This window comes from Protopterus annectens, chromosome 1.part1, assembly GCF_019279795.1.
Source record: "Protopterus annectens isolate FY-2018-M chromosome 1.part1, PAN1.0, whole genome shotgun sequence".
Lineage (NCBI taxonomy): Eukaryota > Metazoa > Chordata > Ceratodontiformes > Protopteridae > Protopterus > Protopterus annectens.
The window spans coordinates 1,773,046,124-1,773,053,197 of record NC_056726.1 but is presented as its reverse complement, the minus strand read 5'-3'; positions in this window follow the sequence as shown (position 1 = coordinate 1,773,053,197).

Here is a 7,074-nt window from a genome sequence, read left to right as displayed (position 1 = left end):
AGATAAAGGGATTTACTACTAAGCCATGCCAGATATACAGAAAAAGTGATGTTTTCAGAAACATATCATCCAGCCCAGTCATGCAATAGTACAGAGAATGTATACCAACATCTAGATGCATGTGTGTGTGTAAGTATATTAATATCTAAATAGATACAACATATCTATATATGTCGATATATATATATATATATATATATATATATATATATTTAGAAATATATACATATATATAAATATATATATGAACATATATACATGCAAATGCCTACATTGACACATATATGTCTACACCCATATGTCTACATATATACAGCAAGGTACATATATGTACGCAGATATATATCTATGTTTATATACAGACATAGTCATATATATGTAAGCAGATAGATATATCTATATAGGTATATGTGGTCATACATCTGTAGATAGCAATGGTAGATTAACAAAAACAAATATGTCCACATGCACTGTTAATGAGTTTGAGAGGCCCCAAGCAATATACGTCTTGTATGAATAGGCATTCCCCCAACAGCCAAACATGTTTCCCTGCAATACACTACCAAGTATTGCAGATCCCATAACCAGGACCTGACATGACATGGGCACAAGATGTTAACAGTACTACATCCCAACTGTATGATGTCAGTCTGGTACTGGTAACATATCATGCAGTACAGTCTGGCTCTCATAGGAAGTGCAAAATGTGGAAGCTATCAACATCCCCAGGATACATATACAGAGACACATATATGCAGATACAGATATACACACACACACACATATATATATATATATATATATATATATATATATATATATATATATACATATATATATATATATATATATATATATATATATATATATATACATGTGACTACACATACACACGCAGATATATGTACAGTAGGATACATATGTAGAAGGTGCACAAAATATGGAACAGCCACTATGCCTACAGTTCACACCTGCACACCTGGACACTGTATGGGCCACCCATACAAATGACAATTATTGCCTGCAACATATACTCTCAGGTCATAGGACAAAAAAACACACACAGGTTTGCAGAAATGGTAAACCTTTATTTGTGTATTATTGCAGTTCATAGGTTCATAGGTTCATAGGTTCATACTAGGCTATCTGCCCAAGGGCATTTATAAGCCTAGCCCATAGTTATGTGGCTTTCGCCACCCCTTTAGTTTGAATAAAAACTATGCCTATCATTTTTCTGTGCCTCTGTCAAGCAGTGACACTGAAGTAATCCCTGGGGTATATCTGCGATCTCCCATCCATTGGTCAAGATTCCTCTTGAACAAGGCCAGCGAGGTGCTCTGCCTCACATGTACCGGGATTTTGTTCCACAGCATAGGGAGTCTCTGGGTGATGAATCTGTCCCTCCAGCACGTTCTATTTATAACCGTGTCAAGGTTTAAGTCTCCGCCCTTGTGGTTCTGAGGGATCTAGATTTTTGAGGTGAAGCATATTCATCAAATCTGGGTTTGACATGGCCTTATATGTCAGGCACAGGTCACCTCTGAGCAAGCGGTATGAGACTGAATAAAGCTGGAGTTCTTTCAGTCGGGCATCATAAGACATATTTTTGAGACCCTTTATCCTTTGGTGAGGAACTTTGGGGCCTTTCAAGCTGCATCAGGTGTCTGGTCAGATACATTCGAACGGGCATTGTACTCAATCATAGGTCTAATGAGTGATGAGTACAGGGGACGATGACCTCCCTTGATCTAGATGTGAATCCCTTCATGATCAGGTGGGTGATATAGAAGGTTTTCCTAACTACTTTAGCAACATGAGTGTCAAACGAAAGACTACTGTCAACTTGGGTCCCCAGATCCCTGATGACTTTTTCTGTGCTCAGTGGATTGTCACCTATATGGTAGCTAGGTAACCTTGTTTTTCCAAGGGTATGACTATGCATTTTTGGCGTTTAACTTCAGGCCATGGCTCTGGCACCAGTTATCCGCTTCTGTGAGGCCCTTCTGGAGGATATCTGTGTCAGATGTGTTTTCGACTATGGCGCCCAGTTTGCAGTCATCTGCAAACTTTGTCAGCCATAACCCTCCTGTGTTTGCTTGTACTTCAGAAAAGTAGATGCCGAACAAGTGGACCCAGGACTGAGGCCTCTGTGGGACACCACTTGTGACAGGCTTTGAGTCTGACATGGCTCCAGCAACTCTGACCCTGTGGGTTCTGTCGCTAGCCAGTTTGCAACCCATCTTGTGATGTATGGGTTTACATTCAAGCTGATGAGTTTTTAGATGATACCTGAGTGGGGTATTGTGTCAAGGCCTTCGCCAGGTCGGCTGTATGGACTGCCTTTGTATGGACTGCCTCATCAATGGCCTTGGTGACTGACTCAAAGTCAACCAAGTTTAAGAGGCAGGATCTGCCTTTGACAAAGCCAAACTGGGTTGGATCCAAAGTCTGCAAGTTCCCTATGTCTTTATTTATGAGTTCCATTATGATCCTCTCCATGGCTTTGCAGATAAGGCTTGTCAAGCTAATGGGGCGGTAATTTCCAGGGTCTGTGGAGGCACCGCCTTATGAAGTGGGACCACAGTCGCCGTGCGCCACTCCTGGTGCGTATCCTGAGGTGAGGCTAAGATTAAACAGCTGTCCTAACTGTGGGTTTAATTCCTCGTTGAGTTCATGAAGCACACAGCCGGGGACACCATCCGTCCCATGGATGCTGTGTTTTTGCCTTTAGTGAGGGCAGTTCTCACCTGGGCGTTGGAGATGTTTGGGGGCTACAATCCTCTGGAATAGATATCTCCCTTTGGGGAGAAGTTTGCACTGAACCTGTCAGCCAGTATGTTAGCAATGTGTGTAGGTTCAGTAATTTTCACATCATTTTGAACTAATTCTGAGCATATCTGGGAGTTTCCTCCTAGGTTTCTAACATAGCTAAAGAAGGCCTTATGATTGTCTTTAGAGTCCTTGGCGATTTTCTCTCAAAATTTGCCTTGGATGATTTTATGAGAGCTCTTAGTTTTTACTTATAATGATCAAAGGTGTCTTACCTTTCAAGGATTTTGCTCTATCTTGTAGTAGCTTCCTCCTTTGTTGTAGAGCTTGTTTATGGCTGGGGTCCACCAGACTGGACGCTTGCCTTTGGTACAGAGAGTCTTAGTTTTGTTTGGGATTGCCTGATCCATGCAGTCCTGTAGGTGCTGGTAGAAGGCATTTGTAAATGATTCAGCGGTTTGAGTAATGTTTACCACTGCCTCAGGGGACTTAAAGGAGACCACACTAGTTTTTAGAAGTGTGAAATCGGCTTTGAGAAGTTTTTCACTGTGGTCTTTTTTGTTTCAGGTGGGGGCGGGATGAGGACCTCCAGCAAGATTAGTTTATGATCTGATCTCACCAGTGAGGGGTATACTTCCGGTGTTGAACATTTTGATCCCGTGTTCGTGATGATGAGATCAAGTATGTTTTCACCTCTTGTGGGGATGGTGACTAGTTGTTCCATGGCATTTGAGTTTATGAACTCCAGGAATCTTTGGGTTAGAGTGTTCGGGCTTGAGTAGTGTTCCCAGTTGCTACTGTAACTGGAATTGTCTTCACAGACATGGTGTGTGTGGGAGGTCGCATCTGCTTTCCACATGTGTGCCATTGGCTACTGACAGACATCCTAAGGATATCATAGCAAAGTACTGCTGCTAGCATGTACTGCCCCTGTTGACTGCAGCAGAGATATTGGCCAATATGTGTGGACATTCTGGCATATTCTGTACAGTCCATAGGTATACACAGAACCCCTTAGTGCAAAACGTGTACCATGCCTGACAATATGGATGTTAACAGCCATGTAGATGGGTATAACACATAACGATTGTTATGCCACCGTAGGTTATGCATTCACACACCCCTGTCTGGCCTGACACGTAATAATCACTGGTGCAGGGGTGCCATGACCACATACTACCCACTAGATATTGACATACATCTGTACAGCATCTCACTGCTCTGTCTGACATACATGACTGTTAAGGGAGGCCCAGCAGCAGTACGTCTGTCAAGTATCTGCACATGACATCTCACTGGGTAAGTACACTAAGCTGCTAGGCATGTAACAATGCACTGTGTAGGCTACAGGCAGACTGGCTCAACACTGGGCTACATCTCCTATGGGGGAATGCACATGTACCTGCATATATAGCAGGCTGTACAGGCATGTCACAGCACAGGGTAAGATGCACCTATGTGAAAGTGCATAACCACAACCAATGAGAACATAGCTACAGCCACATATGGCAAGCTAGCATGATATTACAGTATACAGACTATCTGTTCAACACCATCCTCATATGTGCCACTCACACACTAACCCTACATATACTGGGCCACTACACATTTTGGTCTGTTGGCTGACTGTGGTATGGGACATGTGTGTGTATGGCCCTACAAACATGTAAGCCAATAGGGTAACATACAGTGGAGCAGCATGTAACATCAGATAGGATGGGACCTAGGACGATGACAACTACCGCAGTCTGTACACAGGCCAAGGTACATATTAACAATACACACACTGTTGACATTCACCATAAGTACACAGACCTCAGTACTGTACAAACAACCACAGTATGTCCAGGTTATGTCATAAAATATACCCCCTGCTGTACATAACATGTGTAGCAGTCTGATATCTCACTGGCTTGTTATCAGAGATGATGACACTAATTATGATGTACAGCATATATGCACCTCTTAATGCATGACATATGTACAAAGGTTGACTGAGTTGTGGCTGGAAGCACATACACAAGGCCAATATTGACACGTTGCTGTGATAACATCATACATTTACTGTTGTAAAAGGGTCTGTTGCAACATATGTCCTATGAAGGATATGAAATCAGTAACTGTCATGGCTTTCACCATCTACAGACTGCAATCCTCACACTACCTTCTGCAGTTCACAGATACATGTTCTGTGGGTAACACATGACACCAAAGACATCACACACTGTCCAGTCTGCAGATGACCCTACAGATGGGGAGTCCTCATAAACATACAACTGACATGGCAGGTATTCATACATGTAGGGCAGCAATATCTGCACACACCCTGTTAAACCAACATTATTCCGAATGCAGTATAGCAGCACTTACAGTCTGTAGTCAGGTCAGGTACATCCCCCTCCTGTGTACTGGCCTGTTTCCACAGTGTATGTTGTCAGAGGTAAATCCCCACTTGTTTGCCAAATAACAGAATGAGTTCCTGCTCACAGTGAATGAAAAGGACCAACACAAACATGATGTTCCTAGATATTGGAGTGTGTTTCCATGCATGGGGATGTTACCACAGCTGTTCCACATGCAATCAGCTAGGGGAGGGCTGCAATTCATGCAGAGACCATCAGCTGATCATGAGTATTACCTAAAATACACATGCTGCTGCATAAGAAAAGCAGGTATAGGTCTCCACATCCACCAGTGAGGGAGTGAGAGAGGCAGACAGATGCATCAACAAGTCACGGAGGGGTGGGAGAGTAAAATCTAAGCATGTTTGTGTCACACACCTACCAGTACAGGGTATCAAACCCCTGATGACTATGTAGTACTATCGCAGTCCTATGCAGTTGTTGGATGTACCATATAAGTTACCTGTTGTGGAGTCTACAGAACATATATGTGATGGTGAGTGCCATCTGCAACAGGGATATGGTAGCTACATGGTAGGTGATGTACACGTTCCTGTCCAAATGGACATGTGCCAGCATTAACACAGCCACGCTCTCACAGGGATGCACACACATTGACACACTTGGCAGGGCCAGTGATATAGTTCATCCCTAGTGAGATTGCCACAACACATTAATGTGCAGGTATCACATGCAGCACATGGGTCATAAGGAGGTTATATGGGCAAAGGGTATGGGGAGGTGTCTGACATCAGATAACAAGCTTCAGTATGTCACTGGGGGTTGTAGTGAGTGTGGATGTGATCATACACACCATACAACACACACACGAGCACACAGGATGCCAGTACTGACATGCATGGGTGCATTTCTGCATGGATATGTGGTGGCCAACTGTGCCAGATGGCTATACAAGGCTAAGTGATGGGTATACCTTGCATCAAGCCACATGACAATGGTGTGCATTGTATTGTGGCTTAGGCCTGTGGTTTCTGCATTTGCCCACACAGGTGGGAATTGTATCCACCATCCAGTTACCTGGGTGACTATTGCGTGTGGACAATGCTGTGCATCGCTTGTCATGTATGTGTTCCCTAGTCCATGAAATGGACGGTGTTTGGGATGTGCACACCTCCCACATGCATGTAAAGTGACATGTGGAACTGTACCTGAGGTGTTGGGCCCATGTTGTGTACACAGATTATCATCAGATGTGCCAGTCTTGGCCACCTGTGGCAGGAACTGGTAATGGACAGCAGGTTAATCCTGCACCTACATTGATAGCATGCATAATGGCACTCCCTTGCCTCAGTGGCATCTGTCCATACAGGACATGTTTTCAGGCATGGTATGTCCTTTGTGGGTCACATATGATTGCACCACAGGTGTTGCAGGTGTCCAGTGGGGAACATGGGGAAGGTGCACTGTCTGCATGTATGCATCTATTGGACAGATGGAAAGGGTGCCATGCCCTCTGTAGGCCACTGCAATCACTCCATAGTTACTATCAGTCACCAATATGCAGTGTACTACACACATATTGGCTGTTGTCTCGGCATATGTGTGTGTGTGTGTGTGTGTGTGTGTGTGTGTGTGTGTGTGTGTGTGTGTGTGTGTGTGTGTGAGACATGGGTTGAAAGTGTGCTCTGGGTAATACTGGGGTTGCTAACTGTGATTGCCTGGCCGTGATGTCACATGTTTGGGTATGGATTTTCACCCCAGCCTCTCAGTTATTTACGATCTGTTTTCTCTGTACAATGGACACTGTGATATAGGGCCACCATAAAAGACATTTGCAAAACACACCACACATGATACAAGTTATAAACACACACACACACACACACCTGTCACATCTGGGAGATGAACCCCTAACCTAACTAGTTTATTACACAACAGGACT